The sequence below is a fragment of the Calliphora vicina genome, chromosome 5 (genome assembly GCF_958450345.1).
Source record: "Calliphora vicina chromosome 5, idCalVici1.1, whole genome shotgun sequence".
In the NCBI taxonomy this organism is placed as follows: Eukaryota; Metazoa; Arthropoda; class Insecta; order Diptera; family Calliphoridae; genus Calliphora; species Calliphora vicina.
In genome coordinates this window covers 151,515-176,299 of record NC_088784.1, presented here as the reverse complement: position 1 = coordinate 176,299, position 24,785 = coordinate 151,515, and the positions used below count along the sequence as shown (strand labels likewise).

Here is a 24,785-nt window from a genome sequence, read left to right as displayed (position 1 = left end):
GGGTAGTGATGAAAATCTATAAGGAAATTTTTTGGATTATCTGTAATTTTGAACATAGAAACATTAAACTAACTAAACTAAATGATAATTTATCTAAATCCTAATTAAATGATAATTTATAAAAAGGCAGTTTTGATACCTTTTGTTCTTCAAATGATACTTTTAGAAAATTTATTAAAAATAACGGAAAACTCTCTATTCGAGTGATTCTTTATAAATTTTCTTTAAAAAAAATTCCTAAAACCACAAAAACTGAAACATCGTATAAATTTACATTTTCTATAAAAGTGTTCACACTTTATTCTTTTATATTTTTGTTATATAAATTTTGTATTAAATTTCGACAAATATAGCGATTAGGATCCATGGTACACTAGACAAATCATATAGGAATTTAGTTTTCCTTCAAAAATATCGCCAGTCATCGTAGAATTTCTGCGAAAATACACTTTAATTGTAACTGAAAATATAATAAAAGATAAATTAGTTAACTTAATAAATACATGTGTATAAATTTATGTTTTATTTTGTTTTAAAATTTTCAAAAGCTGTATTGGATTATTAGATTATATAGAACAATGTCTTCCCCTCCCAGAAATATTAACTTTGTTCATAATAGCCCACAGCGAAATGTCAATTTATTGCTTTCATGTCACTATTACAACCAGGGATCGTAACTGTTATGATTATTGTATTAAAAATTAAAAAAAAAATTAATTTCGGATTTTTATTTTTGTCAGAAATTACTATCCATCTCTTGATTTTTAGTTATTTTATCAAAATCAATTATTATTTCTTGCTGTTTTTTGTACAAAGTAATTGCTATATTTAATTTTTATATTTTTGCCAAAAAAAGAAATAAAAATAAAAAAAATAGTTTCTTTAAAAATTCAAGGTCCCAAATATATTAATTGGTTGGTTCAAAAGCCGAAACTATTAAATCTACTTGATTACATCTAACAATATTTAGATTATTACAAATTTTTGTCAAAAAATTACAACACTTGTTTTGTATAAATTATTAGGAAAGAAATGAAAAGCGTAAATTTCTAAATTGTTTAATTTATTTATAATCGATTTCGAATGAATTTACGGAACAGAAATACAATTTGAACTGGAATTAGTTGTAATCCCTAATACCAAAAAAATTTAAGTTGTTTCAATTTCAACAAAACTACGTCGAGTTGATAACCGTAATAGGGACATTAAACTTACGTTAGTCCATTTTGTACCGCCTTTGATTGTCTATCCAAGTTTTTATTTGTTGTGGCGTTCTATTCTTAAGTGCTGACGATGTCTGAATGGCTTTTAAGCATTCCTTAAGATTTGGTAGTCTTTCTAAATCTTTTAAATCTCCAAATATTGAATATATTGCATCTTTTTCCTCCGAGTTCCACCTGGTTCTTTTGGTTTTGCCGAAAGGTGATGCTAATTAAGAAAAAATATATATATCGGATGTACTCTTCATTGCCAAAATTAATACAATATAATAAAATTAAAAGATTTTAAATTATCCGGTCTGTTCTGTAAACCGAATCCTAGTAAATTGGTTGTTTAAAATCGAATTCTTAGTTTTGAAACCGATTCGATTTACAGAACAGACATGTTGTTCTTATATAATATTTATTTGTGTTAACGTACATACTTCAAAAATTTACCTATACTAGAATTTTAAGTAAAATTTCGTTAATATAATTGGTAATTTGGAATTTAAATTAAAATCTTCTGAAATACTATTAAAATCTACAAACATTTTAAAATTTCTATTATATTTCGAAATATTTGAAATGTTATTGGAAATTTTTGAAATACAAATGAATTAGATATAGATTTCTGAAATACAATTAGAAACTTTTGAAATACAAGTGAAAATGTTATAATTCAATTTCAGAAATTTCTAATTGTACAAATAATGGCGTAAAAGTAAATTTTGTAGTATTGAAATTGTTTTCATTTCTAATTGAATAAAATACTTATGTTTTTGTTATAATAACGAAATTTCCGAATTATCTTTATCTATACTATCGTTAACTACAACTTCACCCTCTTCCTCCTCCTCCTCAACGTTTTCATCATCCCCATATTCATCTTCCATTTCATCTTCATCGCCTACAGCTGCCATTAAGAGTTTGGATACACAAGTAATTTCTGCCACTGGAACGGACATTCGGTATATTGTTTTATGTATATCTTTGTGGTGACCCATAAAATTCGCCAGCCTATCGACCGATGCCTCTTCAACATTAAGTAATGAGGTATATGTAGCTATATGCTTACGTAGTGTAGTACCCCTAAGGCTTTCAGGAATTTTTGCACCGCATTCTTCAGAAAATTTTGCTAATAAAGGGCAAGCTCTGTGATACTTTTTTGATAACGTTGAACTGGATGGTTTGCAGAAAATGTATTTATTTCCATCAGCTATTCCAGCCTCACCTCTAAAGTTTATAATAAGTTCAATAGCTTTTACACACATCGGGCATAATAAAACACTGACGGTTCTACCAAGTTTTCCCCTTAGTGTTATTCTTACAAACTGCTTTGCGAATTTTATTGAATCTTGTGATAAGTTTTTTAAACTGTCTTTATCAATGTTATCAGTAATTTTTTCTTTGTTTCCAAAATTATCTATAGTTAATCTTTCGATTTCTCCAGCTCTTCTGCGATTAAATATTTGAATAAAAATTAAAGTAGTCTGAACTAATTGCATCCAACTTGACATTCTAAACCCATTCATAAGAGTTTCCATAGCATTCATAATATGTTCTTTTAAATAAGTATGTAGTTTTTTAATATCTTCTCTCGAAGGTAACACAACTTTCTTGTCTCGTCTTTTGTTATTTTGGTCTTCTACCGCTTTTTTATTTATCAATGTTGGAATTTCTTCTTCCCAAAGCAAAAGAAAATTCTCTAAATCAATTTTCAGGTCTTCACGTTCTTCTTTAATAAACTCAGCTCGTTGTTTTTTGCCACATTTTTTTATCAAGGATGTTAGGTTTTGAGCTACGGCGGGCGTTTTGAACCACATTAAATCTTCATCCCATTGAGCCACTGTTCGTAGGGCTTTAACACATTTATCAAATAAATGTGGCTTAAAAATATCTTTTAGCTCATTTATATCCGGATCTAATTGTTTTAACTCGATTTTAAAACGTCCAAGTAATCTTAAGTTTGCACGTATCATGTCATGCTGATGCTCGGATGAATATTTCTCGGTCAGTTTGTTACCAAATTTTAAAATGAGTTCGTCATACCGCACAGACCTTGATATTGTATCATCGCGCAAAACAGGAAAAATTTTTAATTTTAAAACCTTATTGGCTACCGAATGCATATACTGCGTTGACCTTCGACTTTCAATAAAATTTGTGCGTTTGTTTTTATTGGGGAGGCATTTTTTAGTGTGAATTCGAAGCGTTCTCTTAGAAAAATAAGCCTTACAATTTGTGCAGCAGACATAATCATCAGCTTTATTTTTGATATTACGCTGTTGTTGCCGACTAACAATTAAAATTCCGCTGTTGAAATTCGAGGATGTGTTATGTAAAAAATCACCTTTTTTTCTTAATTCATTAATTATTTTTAAACGTTCCATACTTTTTTTTGGTAATATTGAAGCTTTTTTGACTTCTTTTTCATCCTTATGCCTCAAAAATATATGTCTACTAATTTTTGACTGTAACGTTTTACAAAATATACAAAAACGTTTTTTAGACCTATTTGTAGAATGTGGAACTTCGACTTTTTCTGCATTTATGGGCATATCAATTACATCTACAGATGTATTATTCTCTGAAATGTTTTTACAGTTCTTTAATGGCTCTTTACTTACATCGGTTGAAGTTTCTGGTAAATATTCTGAAAATGAACTCTCTTCAATATAAATTGAACTTGTGTAAGCAGAACTTTCTGGTTTTGATGTGGTGTCAGATAAACTGGTACTTTTATGTTTGTTAACTATTGGATCAACAGGCATTAAAAAACTTTCATTGGGTGTTAATAAAGATTTTTCATGAGACGTTTCAGTAGAAGACTTTGTATTTGCGGTGACATTGAAGTCGTGGTCAGATGTATTACATATTTCCTTATTTAAAATAGAACTTGAGTAAGAACATTTAAGTTTTAACGGTATGTCAGATAAGCTGGTGCTATTATGTTTGTTAGTAGTTTTATCCAGATTAAATATAAAGCTTTCTTCGTGAGTTTCTTTATGAGACGTTTCAGAGGTATTTGGGTCGTGATCAGATATGGTACATGTTTCCATGTTGCAAATGGAACTTGAGTAAGAAGAACATTCCGGTATTAATGTTATGTCAGATAAGCTGTGAGCAGTAGAATCAAGAGACATTACAAAACTTTCTTTAGGAGTTACTTTATGGGTGGAGAATTCAGTAGAAGAATTTGTATTTGCTTTAAATATATCTGTAGAGGTATTTAAATCGTGGTCAGATGTGGTGCATATTTCTTTGTTGAAAATGGAATTTGAATCAGAACTTTCCGATTTTAATGTGATGTCAAATAAGCTGGTACTATTATATTTGTTAACAGTTGAAAAACGCATTATTAAACTTTCATTAGACGTTAATTTATGGGGTGTTTCAGTTGGGGACTTTGTTTTTTCAGAGGTATTTTGATCGTTATCAGATGAAATGGATACTTCGTTTTTGTCTAATTCTAATTTATATTTTTCCGGTGACTTAGGGCCATTAGTTTGATTTAAATTCGTAGATTTTGTAGGCGACATTACTATGTTAAGTGTTACAGAAGCTTTTTTTGAAGATAGTTCATTTTTCGCATTGAATGTCTCCGAAGAATTTTGATTTTCATCGATATTTAATGAATCGGACTTAAAAAAATTTTCATTTCGGTCAAATAAAAGTACTACTTTGTTATTATTTTTGCATAATTTTAAATTAGAATTTTTTGGCGAAATATATACAGGTGGTGTAAAATTTTCTTTTTGAGGCGTTTGAATGGCGTTGAATTCATCTAAAGACTTTTTATCGCGGCATACTTCCGTTACAATATTTAATGTCTCGGAAGGGTACATATTTTTATTGTGTTCCAACACAAGAGTTAATTTGTCATTTACTTTACATTTTAAATTATCGTTTTTCGGAGAAGTATTTTTTGGCGATGGAGATGAATTCAAATTGGAAGATGTCGAAATATTATGGGACGGTTGTACTCCTTCATGTTTGATTTTTGATTGGAGTATAGGTTTTGAAATACTTTCCTTTTTTATTTTTAAATCTAGGAGGTATGATTTTTCATCTAAATAAAATAAAGATAATATGGCTATTTAAATTACGTTTTGCAATTATAGATTTAGTATCTGATGTTTCATGTTTGCCATGTGATTGTGGATAGAGTAACTTATACATATATAGTACTTAAGTATATCATACATATAAATTATTTGCATTATACATGCCTTAACATAAAAAAACATTAAAAGTCTGTACATACCATTTTGAGCAACAAGTAGCGCCGCATATTTTCCACCATTGTATTTTACGACGCATGTCCCTTTAATTATTTTATCCACATTTTTTGAATTCACAATTGAAAGCTTGTCATTGTCAAATTTTACTAATGAAAACATCTAAAAATATATCGTAAATTTTAAAATAAAAAAAATAAATGTTATATAATGTAAAATACATTTTGTTAAAAATCTATTTTTAGGTTTAGATAAATATTCTAGTCTTCAGTCTACAGCAATTCCAATTGTATTTCAAAAATTTCTAGTTATATTTCAGAAAATTCTAATTACATTTCAGAAATTTTAAATTATATTTCAGAAAATTCTAATTATTTTTCAGAAATATCTAATTATATTTGAGAAATTTTCAATTATATTTCAGAATTTTCTAATTGTTTTTCAGAAATTTCTAACCATATTTCAGAAATTTTTGGTTCCGAAAAACTTTTGCAATAGAAAAAGTATCTGGTACCGAGACACCTTTTCTATAGAAAAAGCCTCTTGTACAGAGACATTTTTTCTATAGAAAGAGTATCTAGTACCTAGACACTTTTTCTATATAAAAGTCTCTTGGTACAGAGACACTTTTTCAATAGAAAAAGACTCTTGTACCGAAACACTTTTCTATAGAAAAAGCCTCTTGTACAGAGACACTTTTGTTATAGAAAAGTTTCTTCTATAGAGGCACTTTTTCTATAAAAAAGTCTCCTGGTACAGAGACACTTTTTCAATAGAAAAAGTCTCTGGAAACGAGACACTTTTTCTATAAAAATGTCTATTGGTACAGAGACACTTTTTCAATAGAAAAAGTCTCTGGTAACTAGACACTTCTTTTTTATAAAAATAAAAATAAATTAATAATTATAAAACTTTTGAAAACTTACTTTTTAGTAGGTGGTGTCGGTTAGTTACTTCCCAATACTGTATGTCTTTGAATATTTTTTTGGAAATTGTTCCAAATGGCAGCTTTTGTTTATTGCCAAGTTATTTAAAAGTCTGATCCAATACTCCAGAAACTTTTTGATTTTTGAAGTGGGCAGCTGAGTAGAATATAGGAAAACACATTTGATAATAATATGACATTATAGTGGATATTAAAGAAAAAGTTTATTTTACACAGACCCTTTTTTCTATAGAAATAGTATCTTGTTTTTTGAATAAAGACACTTTTTATAGAAAAGTCTCATGTACAGAGACACTTTTGTTTAAAATAACAAAATTTTTACTTTTTCGTCCATATACTATTATTTTATATATTTAAATATTTGAGGCAGTCAACACTACTTAAATTTAAAATAAAATTAGCCAAATAATGTGAATCTGTACAAGCAACGCTTTTCTAGTTAAACTGATTCTTGTATAGTGACGCTTGTTTTTTCGTTAACAAAAAAAATAAAGTACCGTTTTTATCTACAGTGTTGTTAAACGTTTCAAAATTCAACTAACATCTTTTGCAAAAGTTAGTATTTAAGTCAGGCATGGAAAATTCGGATTTTGAAATTTCAGAAATTAATTTTATAAATTAGTAGTTCAAAATTATGATTTAGACTTAAATTTATAATAGAATTTCTATAGAGTGTATCTGTAAAATAAACATTTTCTATTGATCAAGTCTCTTGTGCAAGTACAATTCAAAAGTCTTTTATACATTCATAGATACTTTTTTTATACAGAGACAGTTTTTTCCTTAGAAAAAGTCTCTTGTACAGAGACATTTTTCTATAGCAAACGTTTCTTTTCCAGAGACATTTTTCTAAAGAAAAAGTCTCTTGTACCGAGATACTTTTTCTTTAGAAAAAGTCTCTTGTACCGAGAAGCTTTTTCTATAGAAAAAGTCTCTTGTACTGAGACACTTTTTTAATAGAAAAAGTCTCTTGTACCGAAACACTTTCCTATAGAAAAAGCCTCTTTTACAGAGACACTTTTGCTAAAGAAAAAGTGTCTTGTTCGGAGATATTTTTCTATCAAAAAGTCTCTTGGTACAGAGACACTTTTTCAACAGAAAAAGTCTCTGGTAACAAGACACTTTTTTTAAAAAAATGTCTCTTGTACAGGGACACTTTTTCAATAGAAAAATTCTCTGGCTTCTTGTACAGAGACACTTTTCTTTAAATTAATAATTATAAAACTTTTTAAAACTTACTTTTTAGTAGGTGGTGTCGGTTAGTTACTTCCCAATACTGTATGTCTTTGAATATTTTTTTGGAAATTGTTCCAAATGGCAGCTTTTGTTTATTGCCAAGTTATTTAAAAGTCTGATCCAATACTCCAGAAACTTTTTGATCTTTTGAAGTGGGCAGCTGAGTAGAATATAGGAAAACACATTTGATAATAATATGACATTATAGTGGATATTAAAGAAAAAGTTTATTTTACACAGACCCTTTTTTCTATAGAAATAGTATCTTGTTTTTTGAATAAAGACACTTTTTATAGAAAAGTCTCATGTACAGAGACACTTTTGTTTAAAATAACAAAATTTTTACTTTTTCGTCCATATACTATTATTTTATATATTTAAATATTTGAGGCAGTCAACACTACTTAAATTTAAAATAAAATTAGCCAAATAATGTGAATCTGTACAAGCAACGCTTTTCTAGTTAAACTGATTATTGTATAGTGACGCTTGTTTTTTCGTTAACCAAAAAAATAAAGTACCGTTTTTATCTACAGTGTTGTTAAACGTTTCAAAATTCAACTAACATCTTTTGCAAAAGTTAGTATTTAAGTCAGGCATGGAAAATTCGGATTTTGAAATTTCAGAAATTAATTTTATAAATTAGTAGTTCAAAATTATGATTTAGACTTAAATTTATAATAGAATTTCTATAGAGTGTATCTGTAAAATAAACATTTTCTATTGATCAAGTCTCTTGTGCAAGTACAATTCAAAAGTCTTTTATACATTCATAGATACTTTTTTTATACAGAGACAGTTTTTTCCTTAGAAAAAGTCTCTTGTACAGAGACATTTTTCTATAGCAAACGTTTCTTTTCCAGAGACATTTTTCTAAAGAAAAATTTCTAAAGAAAAGTCTCTTGTACCGAGATACTTTTTTTATATAGAAAAAGTCTCTTGTACCGAGATACTTTTTTTATATAGAAAAAGTCTCTTGTACCGAGATACTTTTTTTATATAGAAAAAGTCTCTTGTACCGAGATACTTTTTTTTATATAGAAAAAGTCTCTTGTACCGAGATACTTTTTTTATATAGAAAAAGTCTCTTGTACCGAGACACTTTTTCTATAGAAAAAGTCTCTTGTACCGAGACACTTTTTCTATAGAAAAAGTCTCTTGTACCGAGACACTTTTTCTATAGAAAAAGTCTCTTGTACCGAGACACTTTTTCTATAGAAAAAGTCTCTTGTACCGAGACACTTTTTCTATAGAAAAAGTCTCTTGTACCGAGACACTTTTTCTATAGAAAAAGTCTCTTGTACCGAGACACTTTTTCTATAGAAAAAGTCTCTTGTACCGAGACACTTTTTCTATAGAAAAAGTCTCTTGTACCGAGACACTTTTTCTATAGAAAAAGTCTCTTGTACCGAGACACTTTTTCTATAGAAAAAGTCTCTTGTACCGAGACACTTTTTCTATAGAAAAAGTCTCTTGTACCGAGACACTTTTTCTATAGAAAAAGTCTCTTGTACCGAGACACTTTTTCTATAGAAAAAGTCTCTTGTACCGAGACACTTTTTCTATAGAAAAAGTCTCTTGTACCGAGACACTTTTTCTATAGAAAAAGTCTCTTGTACCGAGACACTTTTTCTATAGAAAAAGTCTCTTGTACCGAGACACTTTTTCTATAGAAAAAGTCTCTTGTACCGAGACACTTTTTCTATAGAAAAAGTCTCTTGTACCGAAACACTTTTTCTATAGAAAAAGTCTCTTGTACCGATACACTTTTTCTATAGAAAGAGTCTCGTGTACCGAGACACTTTTTCTATAGAAAGAGTCTCTTGTACCGAAACACTTTTTCTACAGAAAAAGTCTCTTGTACCGAGACATTTTTTCTATAGAAAAAGTCTCTTGTACCGAGACACTTTTTCTATAGAAAAAGCTTCTTGTACTCTTGATATAGGAAAAGTCTCTTATACAGGACACTTTTTCTACAAAAAAAGTCTTCTTTTACAGAGACACTTTTCTATAGAAAAAGTTTCTTGTACAGAGACACATTGGTTATAGAAAACTTCTCTTGTTCGGATACATTTTTCTATAAAATAAGTCTCATGTACAGAGAAACTTTTTCTATAAAAAAGTCTCTTATACAGAGACTCTTGTTATACAAAAAGAGTCTCCTGTACAGATACACTTTTTCTTTAAAAAGTCGTTTGTGCAGATTAATTTGGTTAAAATAATGAAATTTTTTAAAACTTACTTTTTATGGGGTGGTGGCGGTGTGTAACTTTCCAACTATTCCAAATTGTAGTTTTTCTCTATTCCAAATTGTAGTTTTTCTCTATTGCAATTTAATCCGAAAAATATTCTGCTCGATTATGAAATAAAAATGTTTGTCTCTTCGTAAGTGAACAACTGTGGAGATTAAAGAAAACGTTTCAGATCAAAAATATGACAAGAAAATGGATATTAATATTAAAAATACATTAAAGAAAAAGTCTTTTATACCGAGACACTTTTTCTATATAATAGTCACTTGGTACCGAGATACTTTTAAAATAGAAAAAGCCTCTTGTAGAGACACGTTTTCTATAGCAAAAGTATCTGACACCGAGACACTTTTTCAATAGAAAAATCCTCTTGTACCGAGACACTTTATCAATAGAAAAAGCCTCTTGTACCGAGACACTTTTTCAATAGAAAAACCGTCTTGCACAAAGCCACTTTTTCTATGGAAAAAGTAACTGGTACCAGACACTTTTTCAATAGAAAAAGACTCTTGTACCAATAAACTTTTTCTATAGAAAAAGTATCTGGTACCGAGACACTTTTTCAATAGAATAAGTATCTGGTACCGAGAAGCTTTTTCTATAGAAAGTGCCTCTTTACCGAAACAATTTTTCAATTGAAAAAGTATCTGGTACCAAGACACTTTTCTACAGAAAAAGTCTCTTGTTCCGAGTCACTTTTTCTATAGAAAAAGTCTCTTGTACCTAAACACTTTTTCTATAAAAAAGTCTCTTGTACCGAAACACTTTTCTATAGAAAAAGTGTCTTGTTCGGAGATATTTTTCTATAAAAACAAGTCTCTTGTATAGAGCCACTTTTTCTATAGAAAAGTCTCTGGTAAAGAGACACTTTTTTTTATAAAAAAAGTCTCTTGTACAGAGACACTTTTTCTATAAAAATGTCTCTTGTACCAATAAACTTTTTCTATAGAAAAAGTATCTTGTCTTTTCTATAGAAAAAGTTTCTTGTACAGAGACACATTTGTTATAGAAAACTTCTCTTGTTCGGATACATTTTTCTATAAAATAAGTCTCATGTGCAGAGAAACTTTTTCTATAAAAAAGTCTCTTATACAGAGACTCTTGTTATACAAAAAGAGTCTCCTGTACAGATACACTTTTTCTTTAAAAAGTCGTTTGTGCAGATTAATTTGGTTAAAATAATGAAATTTTTTAAAACTTACTTTTTATGGGGTGGTGGCGGTGTGTAACTTTCCAACTATTCCAAATTGTAGTTTTTCTCTATTCCAAATTGTAGTTTTTCTCTATTGCAATTTAATCCGAAAAATATTCTGCTCGATTATGAAATAAAAATGTTTGTCTCTTCGTAAGTGAACAACTGTGGAGATTAAAGAAAACGTTTCAGATCAAAAATATGACAAGAAAATGGATATTAATATTAAAAATACATTAAAGAAAAAGTCTTTTATACCGAGACACTTTTTCTATATAATAGTCACTTGGTACCGAGATACTTTTAAAATAGAAAAAGCCTCTTGTAGAGACACGTTTTCTATAGCAAAAGTATCTGACACCGAGACACTTTTTCAATAGAAAAATCCTCTTGTACCGAGACACTTTATCAATAGAAAAAGCCTCTTGTACCGAGACACTTTTTCAATAGAAAAACCGTCTTGCACAAAGCCACTTTTTCTATGGAAAAAGTAACTGGTACCAGACACTTTTTCAATAGAAAAAGACTCTTGTACCAATAAACTTTTTCTATAGAAAAAGTATCTGGTACCGAGACACTTTTTCAATAGAATAAGTATCTGGTACCGAGAAGCTTTTTCTATAGAAAGTGCCTCTTTACCGAAACAATTTTTCAATTGAAAAAGTATCTGGTACCAAGACACTTTTCTATAGAAAAAGTCTCTTGTACCGAGTCACTTTTTCTATAGAAAAAGTCTCTTGTACCTAAACACTTTTTCTATAAAAAAGTCTCTTGTACCGAAACACTTTTCTATAGAAAAAGTGTCTTGTTCGGAGATATTTTTCTATAAAAACAAGTCTCTTGTATAGAGCCACTTTTTCTATAGAAAAGTCTCTGGTAAAGAGACACTTTTTTTTATAAAAAAAGTCTCTTGTACAGAGACACTTTTTCTATAAAAATGTCTCTTGTACCAATAAAATTTTTCTATAGAAAAAGTATCTTGTTTTCAATAGAAAAATCCTCTTGTACCGAGACACTTTTTCTATAGAAAAAGTGTCTTGTACCGAGACACTTTTTCTATAGAAAAAGTCTCTTGTACCGACTTTTACTATAGAAAAAGTCTCTTGTACCGAGACACTTTTACTATAGAAAAAGTCTCTTGTACCGAGACACTTTTTCTATAGAAAAGTCTCTTGTACCGAGACACTTTTTCTATAGAAAAAGTCTCTTGTACCGAGACACTTTTTCTACAGAAAAAGTCTCTTGTACCGAGACATTTTTTCTATAGAAAAAGTCTCTTGTACCGAGACACTTTTTCTATAGAAAAAGTCTCTTGTACCGAGACACTTTTTCTATAGAAAAAGTCTCTTGTACCGACTTTTACTATAGAAAAAGTCTCTTGTACCGAGACACTTTTTCTATAGAAAAGTCTCTTGTACCGAGACACTTTTTCTATAGAAAAAGTCTCTTGTACCGAGACACTTTTTCTATAGAAAAAGTCTCTTGTACCGAGACACTTTTTCTATAGAAAAAGTCTCTTGTACCGAGACACTTTTTCTATAGAAAAAGTCTCTTGTACCGAGACACTTTTTCTATTGAAAAAGTCTCTTGTACCGAGACACTTTTTCTATAGAAAAAGTATCTTGTGCCGAGACACCTTTTCTATAGAAAAAGTCTCTTGTGCCGAGACACTTTTTCTATAGAAAAAGTCTCTTGTGCCGAGACACTTTTTCTATAGAAAAAGTCTCTTGTACCAAGACACTTTTTCTATAGAAAAACCGAGACACTTTTTCAATAGAAAAATCCTCTTGTACCGAGACACTTTATCAATAGAAAAAGCCTCTTGTACCGAGACACTTTTTCAATAGAAAAACCGTCTTGCACAAAGCCACTTTTTCTATGGAAAAAGTAACTGGTACCAGACACTTTTTCAATAGAAAAAGACTCTTGTACCAATAAACTTTTTCTATAGAAAAAGTATCTGGTACCGAGACACTTTTTCAATAGAATAAGTATCTGGTACCGAGAAGCTTTTTCTATAGAAAGTGCCTCTTTACCGAAACAATTTTTCAATTGAAAAAGTATCTGGTACCAAGACACTTTTCTATAGAAAAAGTCTCTTGTACCGAGTCACTTTTTCTATAGAAAAAGTCTCTTGTACCTAAACACTTTTTCTATAAAAAAGTCTCTTGTACCGAAACACTTTTCTATAGAAAAAGTGTCTTGTTCGGAGATATTTTTCTATAAAAACAAGTCTCTTGTATAGAGCCACTTTTTCTATAGAAAAGTCTCTGGTAAAGAGACACTTTTTTTTATAAAAAAAGTCTCTTGTACAGAGACACTTTTTCTATAAAAATGTCTCTTGTACCAATAAAATTTTTCTATAGAAAAAGTATCTTGTTTTCAATAGAAAAATCCTCTTGTACCGAGACACTTTTTCTATAGAAAAAGTCTCTTGTACCGAGACACTTTTTCTATAGAAAAAGTCTCTTGTACCGACTTTTACTATAGAAAAAGTCTCTTGTACCGAGACACTTTTACTATAGAAAAAGTCTCTTGTACCGAGACACTTTTTCTATAGAAAAGTCTCTTGTACCGAGACACTTTTTCTATAGAAAAAGTCTCTTGTACCGAGACACTTTTTCTACAGAAAAAGTCTCTTGTACCGAGACATTTTTTCTATAGAAAAAGTCTCTTGTACCGAGACACTTTTTCTATAGAAAAAGTCTCTTGTACCGAGACACTTTTTCTATAGAAAAAGTCTCTTGTACCGAGACACTTTTTCTATAGAAAAGTCTCTTGTACCGAGACACTTTTTCTATAGAAAAAGTCTCTTGTACCGAGACACTTTTTCTATAGAAAAAGTCTCTTGTACCGAGACACTTTTTCTATAGAAAAAGTCTCTTGTACCGAGACACTTTTTCTATAGAAAAAGTCTCTTGTACCGAGACACTTTTTCTATAGAAAAAGTCTCTTGTACCGAGACACTTTTTCTATAGAAAAAGTCTCTTGTACCGAGACACTTTTTCTATAGAAAAAGTCTCTTGTACCGAGACACTTTTTCTATAGAAAAAGTCTCTTGTACCGAGACACTTTTTCTATAGAAAAAGTCTCTTGTACCGAGACACTTTTTCTATAGAAAAAGTCTCTTGTACCGAGACACTTTTTCTATAGAAAAAGTCTCTTGTACCGAGACACTTTTTCTATAGAAAATTCTCTTGTACCGAGACACTTTTTCTATAGAAAAAGTCTCTTGTACCGAGACACTTTTTCTATAGAAAAAGTCTCTTGTACCGAGAAACTTTTTCTATAGAAAAAGTCTCTTGTACCGAGAAACTTTTTCTATAGAAAAAGTCTCTTGTACCGAGAAACTTTTTCTATAGAAAAAGTCTCTTGTACCGAGAAACTTTTTCTATAGAAAAAGTCTCTTGTACCGAGAAACTTTTTCTATAGAAAAAGTCTCTTGTACCGAGACACTTTTTCTATAGAAAAAGTCTCTTGTACCGAGACACTTTTTCTATAGAAAAAGTCTCTTGTACCGAGACACTTTTTCTATAGAAAAAGTCTCTTGTACCGAGACACTTTTTCTATAGAAAAAGTCTCTTGTACCGAGACACTTTTTCTATAGAAAAAGTCTCTTGTACCGAGACACTTTTTCTATAGAAAAAGTCTCTTGTACCGAGACACTTTTTCTATTGAAAAAGTCTCTTGTACCGAGACACTTTTTCTATAGAAAAAGTATCTTGTGCCGAGACACCTTTTCTATAGAAAAAGTCTCTTGTGCCGAGACACTTTTTCTATAGAAAAAGTCTCTTGTGCCGAGACACTTTTTCTATAGAAAAAGTCTCTTGTGCCGAGACACTTTTTCTATAGAAAAAGTCTCTTGTGCCGAGACACTTTTTCTATAGAAAAAGTCTCTTGTACCAAGACACTTTTTCTATAGAAAAAGTCTCTTGTACCAAGACACTTTTTCTATAGAAAAAGTCTCTTGTACCAAGACACTTTTTCTATAGAAAAAGTCTCTTGTACCAAGACACTTTTTCTCTTGTACCAAGACACTTTTTCTATAGAAAAAGTCTCTTGTACCAAGACACTTTTTCTATAGAAAAAGTCTCTTGTACCAAGACACTTTTTCTATAGAAAAAGTCTCTTGTACCGAGACACTTTTTCTATAGAAAAAGCTTCTTGTACTCTTGATATAGGAAAAGTCTCTTGCTCGGAGACATTTTTCTATAAAAAAGTCTTTTATACAGGACACTTTTTCTACAAAAAAGTCTTCTTTTACAGAGACACTTTTCTATAGAAAAAGTTTCTTGTACGGAGACACATTTGTTATAGAAAACTTCTCTTGTTCGGATACATTTTTCCATAAAATAAGTCTCATGTGCAGAGAAACTTTTTCTATAAAAAAGTCTCTTATACAGAGTCTCTTGTACCGACTTTTACTATAGAAAAAGTCTCTTGTACCGAGACACTTTTACTATAGAAAAAGTCTCTTGTACCGAGACACTTTTTCTATAGAAAAGTCTCTTGTACCAAGACACTTTTTCTATAGAAAAAGTCTCTTGTACCGAGACACTTTTTCTATAGAAAAAGTCTCTTGTACCGAGACACTTTTTCTATAGAAAAAGTCTCTTGTACCGAGACACTTTTTCTATAGAAAAAGTCTCTTGTACCGAGACACTTTTTCTATTGAAAAAGTCTCTTGTACCGAGACACTTTTTCTATAGAAAAAGTATCTTGTGCCGAGACACCTTTTCTATAGAAAAAGTCTCTTGTGCCGAGACACTTTTTCTATAGAAAAAGTCTCTTGTGCCGAGACACTTTTTCTATAGAAAAAGTCTCTTGTACCAAGACACTTTTTCTATAGAAAAAACGAGACACTTTTTCAATAGAAAAATCCTCTTGTACCGAGACACTTTATCAATAGAAAAAGCCTCTTGTACCGAGACACTTTTTCAATAGAAAAACCGTCTTGCACAAAGCCACTTTTTCTATGGAAAAAGTAACTGGTACCAGACACTTTTTCAATAGAAAAAGACTCTTGTACCAATAAACTTTTTCTATAGAAAAAGTATCTGGTACCGAGACACTTTTTCAATAGAATAAGTATCTGGTACCGAGAAGCTTTTTCTATAGAAAGTGCCTCTTTACCGAAACAATTTTTCAATTGAAAAAGTATCTGGTACCAAGACACTTTTCTATAGAAAAAGTCTCTTGTACCGAGTCACTTTTTCTATAGAAAAAGTCTCTTGTACCTAAACACTTTTTCTATAAAAAAGTCTCTTGTACCGAAACACTTTTCTATAGAAAAAGTGTCTTGTTCGGAGATATTTTTCTATAAAAACAAGTCTCTTGTATAGAGCCACTTTTTCTATAGAAAAGTCTCTGGTAAAGAGACACTTTTTTTTATAAAAAAAGTCTCTTGTACAGAGACACTTTTTCTATAAAAATGTCTCTTGTACCAATAAAATTTTTCTATAGAAAAAGTATCTTGTTTTCAATAGAAAAATCCTCTTGTACCGAGACACTTTTTCTATAGAAAAAGTCTCTTGTACCGAGACACTTTTTCTATAGAAAAAGTCTCTTGTACCGACTTTTACTATAGAAAAAGTCTCTTGTACCGAGACACTTTTACTATAGAAAAAGTCTCTTGTACCGAGACACTTTTTCTATAGAAAAGTCTCTTGTACCGAGACACTTTTTCTATAGAAAAAGTCTCTTGTACCGAGACACTTTTTCTACAGAAAAAGTCTCTTGTACCGAGACATTTTTTCTATAGAAAAAGTCTCTTGTACCGAGACACTTTTTCTATAGAAAAAGTCTCTTGTACCGAGACACTTTTTCTATAGAAAAGTCTCTTGTACCGAGACACTTTTTCTATAGAAAAAGTCTCTTGTACCGAGACACTTTTTCTATAGAAAAAGTCTCTTGTACCGAGACACTTTTTCTATAGAAAAAGTCTCTTGTACCGAGACACTTTTTCTATAGAAAAAGTCTCTTGTACCGAGACACTTTTTCTATAGAAAAAGTCTCTTGTACCGAGACACTTTTTCTATAGAAAAAGTCTCTTGTACCGAGACACTTTTTCTATAGAAAAAGTCTCTTGTACCGAGACACTTTTTCTATAGAAAAAGTCTCTTGTACCGAGACACTTTTTCTATAGAAAAAGTCTCTTGTACCGAGACACTTTTTCTATAGAAAAAGTCTCTTGTACCGAGACACTTTTTCTATAGAAAAAGTCTCTTGTACCGAGACACTTTTTCTATAGAAAAAGTCTCTTGTACCGAGACACTTTTTCTATAGAAAAAGTCTCTTGTACCGAGACACTTTTTCTATAGAAAATTCTCTTGTACCGAGACACTTTTTCTATAGAAAAAGTCTCTTGTACCGAGACACTTTTTCTATAGAAAAAGTCTCTTGTACCGAGAAACTTTTTCTATAGAAAAAGTCTCTTGTACCGAGAAACTTTTTCTATAGAAAAAGTCTCTTGTACCGAGAAACTTTTTCTATAGAAAAAGTCTCTTGTACCGAGAAACTTTTTCTATAGAAAAAGTCTCTTGTACCGAGAAACTTTTTCTATAGAAAAAGTCTCTTGTACCGAGAAACTTTTTCTATAGAAAAAGTCTCTTGTACCGAGACACTTTTTCTATAGAAAAAGTCTCTTGTACCGAGACACTTTTTCTATAGAAAAAGTCTCTTGTACCGAGACACTTTTTCTATAGAAAAAGTCTCTTGTACCGAGACACTTTTTCTATAGAAAAAGTCTCTTGTACCGAGACACTTTTTCTATAGAAAAAGTCTCTTGTACCGAGACACTTTTTCTATAGAAAAAGTCTCTTGTACCGAGACACTTTTTCTATTGAAAAAGTCTCTTGTACCGAGACACTTTTTCTATAGAAAAAGTATCTTGTGCCGAGACACCTTTTCTATAGAAAAAGTCTCTTGTGCCGAGACACTTTTTCTATAGAAAAAGTCTCTTGTGCCGAGACACTTTTTCTATAGAAAAAGTCTCTTGTGCCGAGACACTTTTTCTATAGAAAAAGTCTCTTGTGCCGAGACACTTTTTCTATAGAAAAAGTCTCTTGTGCCGAGACACTTTTTCTATAGAAAAAGTCTCTTGTGCCGAGACACTTTTTCTATAGAAAAAGTCTCTTGTACCAAGACACTTTTTCTATAGAAAAAGTCTCTTGTACCAAGACACTTTTTCTATAGAAAAAGTCTCTTGTACCAAGACACTTTTTCTATAGAAAAAGTCTCTTGTACCAAGACACTTTTTCTATAGAAAAAGTCTCTTGTACCAAGACACTTTTTCTCTTGTACCAAGACACTTTTTCTATAGAAAAAGTCTCTTGTACCAAGACACTTTTTCTATAGAAAAAGTCTCTTGTACCAAGACACTTTTTCTATAGAAAAAGTCTCTTGTACCGAGACACTTTTTCTATAGAAAAAGCTTCTTGTACTCTTGATATAGGAAAAGTCTCTTGCTCGGAGACATTTTTCTATAAAAAAGTCTTTTATACAGGACACTTTTTCTACAAAAAAGTCTTCTTTTACAGAGACACTTTTCTATAGAAAAAGTTTCTTGTACGGAGACACATTTGTTATAGAAAACTTCTCTTGTTCGGATACATTTTTCCATAAAATAAGTCTCATGTGCAGAGAAACTTTTTCTATAAAAAAGTCTCTTATACAGAGTCTCTTGTACCGACTTTTACTATAGAAAAAGTCTCTTGTACCGAGACACTTTTACTATAGAAAAAGTCTCTTGTACCGAGACACTTTTTCTATAGAAAAGTCTCTTGTACCAAGACACTTTTTCTATAGAAAAAGTCTCTTGTGCCGAGACACTTTTTCTATAGAAAAAGTCTCTTGTGCCGAGACACTTTTTCTATAGAAAAAGTCTCTTGTACCAAGACACTTTTTCTATAGAAAAAGTCTCTTGTACCAAGACACTTTTTCTATAGAAAAAGTCTCTTGTGCCGAGACACTTTTTCTATAGAAAAAGTATCTTGTGCCGCGACACTTTTTCTATAGAAAAAGTATCTTGTGCCGCGACACTTTTTCTATAGAAAAAGTATCTTGTGCCGAGACACTTTTTCTATAGAAAAAGTATCTTGTGCCGAGACACCTTTTCTATAGAAAAAGTCTCTTGTGCCGAGACACTTTTTCTATACAAAAAGTCTCTTGTACCAAGACACTTTTTCTAAAGAAAAAGTCTCTTGTACCAAGACACTTTTTCTAAAGAAAAAGTCTCTTGTACCAAGACACTTTTTCTAAAGAAAAAGTCTCTTGTACCAAGACACTTTTTCTAAAGAAAAAGTCTCTTGTACCAAGACACTTTTTCTAAAGAAAAAGTCTCTTGTACCAAGACACTTTTTCTAAAGAAAAAGTCTCTTGTACCAAGACACTTTTTCTATAGAAAAAGTCTCTTGTACCGAGACACTTTTTCTATAGAAAAAGTCTCTTGTACCGAGACACTTTTTCTATAGAAAAAGTCTCTTGTACCGAGACACTTTTTCTATAGAAAAAGTCTCTTGTACCGAGACACTTTTTCTATAGAAAAAGTCTCTTGTACCGAGACACTTTTTCTATAGAAAAAGTCTCTTGTACCGAGACACTTTTTCTATAGAAAAAGTCTCTTGTACCGAGACACTTTTTCTATAGAAAAAGTCTCTTGTACCGAGACACTTTTTCTATAGAAAAAGTCTCTTGTACCGAAACACTTTTTCTATAGAAAAAGTCTCTTGTACCGAAACACTTTTTCTACAGAAAATGTCTCTTGTACCGAGACATTTTTTCTATAGAAAAAGTCTCTTGTACCGAGACACTTTTTCTATAGAAAAAGCTTCTTGTACTCTTGATATAGGAAAAGTCTCTTGCTCGGAGACATTTTTCTATAAAAAAGTCTCTTATACAGGACACTTTTTCTACAAAAAAGTCTTCTTTTACAGAGACACTTTTCTATAGAAAAAGTTTCTTGTACGGAGACACATTTGTTATAGAAAACTTCTCTTGTTCGGATACATTTTTCTATAAAATAAGTCTCATGTGCAGAGAAACTTTTTCTATAAAAAAGTCTCTTATACAGAGACTCTTGCAATTCAAAAAGAGTCTCCTATACAGATACACTTTTTCTTTAAAAAGTCGTTTGTGCAGATTAATTTGGTTAAAATAATGAAATTTTTTAAAACTTACTTTTTATGGGGTGGTGGCGGTGTGTAACTTTCCAACTATTCCAAATTGTAGTTTTTCTCTATTGCAATTTAATCCGAAAAATATTCTGCTCGATTATTAAATAAAAATGTTTGTCTTTTCGTAAGTGAACAACTGTGGAGATAATAGAAAACGTTTCAGATCAAAAATATGTCAAGTTATTGGATATTCATATTAAAAGTACATAAAGAAAAAATCCACTTGGTACCGATGCAGTTTTTCAATAGAAAAAGCCTCTTGTACAGACACACTTTTCAATAGAAAAAGTATCTGGTACCGAGACACATGTTTAATAGAAAAAGTATATGGTACCGAGACACTTTTCTATATAAAAAGTCTCTGGTATCGAGAAACTTTTTCAATTGAAAAAAGCCTCTTGTACCGATAAACTTTTTCTATAGAAAGAGCCTCTTTACCGAGAAACTTTTTAAATAGAAAAAGTCTCTGGTGCCGAGACACTTTTTAAATAGATAAAGCCTCTTGTACCGAGATACTTTTTCTATAGAAAAAGTATCTGGTACCGAAATACTTTTGCAATAGAAAAAGCCTCTTGTAAAGAGAAACTTTTTCAATAGAAAAAGTCGATGGTACCGATACACTTTTTCAATAGAATAAGCCTCTTGACAGGGATACTTTTTCTATAGAAAAAGTCTCTTGTACCGAGACACTTTTTCAATAGGAACAGCCTCTTGTACAGAGACACTTTTTCAATAGAAAATGTCTCTGGTACCGAGAGATTTTTCAATAGAAAAAATATCTGGTACCGAGACACTTCTTCAATAGAAAAAGTATTTGGTTCCGAAAAACTTTTGCAATAGAAAAAGTGTCTGGTACCGAGACAAAGCCTCTTGTACAGAGACATTTTTTCTATAGAAAGAGTATCTAGTACCTAGACACTTTTTCTATATAAAAGTCTCTTGGTACAGAGACACTTTTTCAATAGAAAAAGTATCTTGTACCGAAACACTTTTCTATAGAAAAAGCCTCTTGTACAGAGACACTTTTGTTATAGAAAAGTTTCTTGTATAGAGGCACTTTTTCTATAAAAAAGTCTCCTGGTACAGAGACACTTTTTCAATAGAAAAAGTCTCTGGAAACGAGACACTTTTTCTATAAAAATGTCTATTGGTACAGAGACACTTTTTCAATAGAAAAAGTCTCTGGTAACTAGACACTTCTTTTTTATAAAAATAGTCTCTAAAAATAGATACTTTTTCAATAGAAAAAGTCTCTTGTACAGAGACACTTTTTCAATAGAAAAATTCTCTGGCTTCTTGTACAGAGACACTTTTCTTTAAATTAATAATTATAAAACTTTTGAAAACTTACTTTTTAGTAGGTGGTGTCGGTTAGTTACTTCCCAATACTGTATGTCTTTGAATTTTTTTTTGGAAATTGTTCCAAATGGCAGCTTTTGTTTATTGCCAAGTTATTTAAAAGTCTGATCCAATACTCCAGAAACTTTTTGATTTTTGAAGTGGGCAGCTGAGTAGAATATAGGAAAACACATTTGATAATAATATGACATTATAGTGGATATTAAAGAAAAAGTTTTTTTTACACAGACCCTTTTTTCTATAGAAATAGTATCTTGTTTTTTGAATAAAGACACTTTTTATAGAAAAGTCTCATGTACAGAGACACTTTTGTTTAAAATAACAAAATTTTTACTTTTTCGTCCATATACTATTATTTTATATATTTAAATATTTGAGGCAGTCAACACTACTTAAATTTAAAATAAAATTAGCCAAATAATGTGAATCTGTACAAGCAACGCTTTTCTAGTTAAACTGATTATTGTATAGTGACGCTTGTTTTTTCGTTAACAAAAAAAATAAAGTACCGTTTTTATCTACAGTGTTGTTAAACGTTTCAAAATTCAACTAACATCTTTTGCAAAAGTTAGTATTTAAGTCAGGCATGGAAAATTCGGATTTTCAAATTTCAGAAATTAATTTTATAAATTAGTAGTTCAAAATTATGATTTAGACTTAAATTTATAATAGAATTTCTATAGAGTGTATCTGTAAAATAAACATTTTCTATTGATCAAGTCTCTTGTGCAAGTACAATTCAAAAGTCTTTTATACATTCATAGATACTTTTTTTATACAGAGACAGTTTTTTCCTTAGAAAAAGTCTCTTGTACAGAGACATTTTTCTATAGCAAACGTTTCTTTTCCAGAGACATTTTTCTAAAGAAAAATTTCTAAAGAAAAGTCTCTTGTACCGAGATACTTTTTTTATATAGAAAAAGTCTCTTGTACCGAGATACTTTTTTTATATAGAAAAAGTCTCTTGTACCGAGACACTTTTTCTATAGAAAAAGTCTCTTGTACCGAGACACTTTTTCTATAGAAAAAGTCTCTTGTACCGAGACACTTTTTCTATAGAAAAAGTCTCTTGTACCGAGACACTTTTTCTATAGAAAAAGTCTCTTGTACCGAGACACTTTTTCTATAGAAAAAGTCTCTTGTACCGAGACACTTTTTCTATAGAAAAAGTCTCTTGTACCGAGACACTTTTTCTATAGAAAAAGTCTCTTGTACCGAGACACTTTTTCTATAGAAAAAGTCTCTTGTACCGAGACACTTTTTCTATAGAAAAAGTCTCTTGTACCGAGACACTTTTTCTATAGAAAAAGTCTCTTGTACCGAGACACTTTTTCTATAGAAAAAGTCTCTTGTACCGAGACACTTTTTCTATAGAAAAAGTCTCTTGTACCGAGACACTTTTTCTATAGAAAAAGTCTCTTGTACCGAGACACTTTTTCTATAGAAAAAGTCTCTTGTACCGAGACACTTTTTCTATAGAAAAAGTCTCTTGTACCGAGACACTTTTTCTATAGAAAAAGTCTCTTGTACCGAGATACTTTTTCTTTAGAAAAAGTCTCTTGTACCGAGAAGCTTTTTCTATAGAAAAAGTCTCTTGTACTGAGACACTTTTTTAATAGAAAAAGTCTCTTGTACCGAAACACTTTCCTATAGAAAAAGCCTCTTTTACAGAGACACTTTTGCTAAAGAAAAAGTGTCTTGTTCGGAGATATTTTTCTATCAAAAAGTCTCTTGGTACAGAGACACTTTTTCAACAGAAAAAGTCTCTGGTAACAAGACACTTTTTTTAAAAAAATGTCTCTTGTACAGGGACACTTTTTCAATAGAAAAATTCTCTGGCTTCTTGAGACACTTTTCTTTAAATTAATAATTATAAAACTTTTGAAAACTTACTTTTTAGTAGGTGGTGTCGGTTAGTTACTTCCCAATACTGTATGTCTTTGAATATTTTTTTGGAAATTGTTCCAAATGGCAGCTTTTGTTTATTGCCAAGTTATTTAAAAGTCTGATCCAATACTCCAGAAACTTTTTTATTTTTTGAAGTGGGCAGCTGAATAGAATATAGGAAAACACATTTGATAAAAATATGACAGTATAATGGATATTAAAGAAAAAGTTTATTTTACGCAGACCCTTTTTTCTATACACACTTTCTATAGAAAAGTCCCATGACAGAGACACTTTTGTTTAAAATAACAAAATTTTTGAATTTTTTTACTTTTTTCGTCCATATAGTATTATTTTATATATTTAAATATTTGAGGCAGTCAACATTTATTAATTTTAAAATGAAAGTAGCCAAATAATATGAATAATCTGTACAAGCAACTCTTTTCTTCTGTAGTGACGCTTGTTTTTTTCGTTAACAAAAAAAATAAAGTACCGTTTTTATCTACAGTGTTGTTAAACGTTTCAAAATTCAACTAACATCTTTTGCGAAAGTTAGTATTTTAATCAGACATGGAAAATCCAAATTTTAATATTTTAAGAATAAATATGTAAAAACATGAAAAATAAAAAAGAATTACATTTATAATAGAAATTGGACTTGAATTTATAATAGAATTTCTACAAATAAATTTGTCTCTGTAAAGCAGACTTTTTGTATTGATAAAGTCTCTTTAAAGCTTTTTCTATAGAAAATTAGATAGTAAAAATTGTCTGTAAAATATTTTTTTATACAAAAATAGAAAAAGTTCCTCTGTACAAGTGAAGTATTCTGTAGTAAAAATGTCTTTGTGCGAGACGATTTTGTTATAGAAAAGGGAAAACGTACTAGAGACGTTTTCTATAGAAAAATTATTTCTGTGCATGGGACATTTGCGATAAAAAATGTCTCTACCAGAAACGTTTTCTATAGAAAGAATCGCTTCACAAATTGACACATGCATTTTCTAAAGAAACTTTTTTTGCACAAAAAATTTTATGAAGGAAAACTTACTTTTTAGTAGGTTGAGGTAGTCAGTAAGTTTTATCCATAGAAAACTTTACGCTGTTTTGAATAAAATATGTTATTTATTCCTAGTGGCAGCTTAATTTATTCTCGGCAATTTTATCTAGAAATTTATGTTTGATTATTAAATTAAAGAATATTAATTATGTTAGTAAACTTACCTCCAACAAACGTCTTTTTGTGTGTATTGCATGTTTTGCTTTTCGAAATCACAATTTTTTTCAATTCTCTTAA

At 30.3% G+C, this 24,785-nt stretch overlaps 1 long non-coding RNA gene across 2 annotated transcripts; it reads right to left on the bottom strand.

Annotated features, from left to right (window-relative positions):
• Window positions 1–269: 269 nt before the first annotated feature.
• On the bottom strand, window positions 270–23,632 carry LOC135961580 (uncharacterized). Of its 2 annotated transcripts, none has more exons than XR_010576608.1 (5): window positions 23,492–23,632; window positions 20,244–20,375; window positions 5,467–5,602; window positions 1,216–1,428; window positions 270–460 (listed from the first exon to the last, which is right to left on the bottom strand). It is a non-coding gene; the product is annotated as an uncharacterized LOC135961580 (long non-coding RNA). The 2 variants fall into 2 exon arrangements; XR_010576607.1 differs by lacking the exon at window positions 23,492–23,632 and adding an exon at window positions 21,591–21,717.
• Window positions 23,633–24,785: the final 1,153 nt, after the last annotated feature.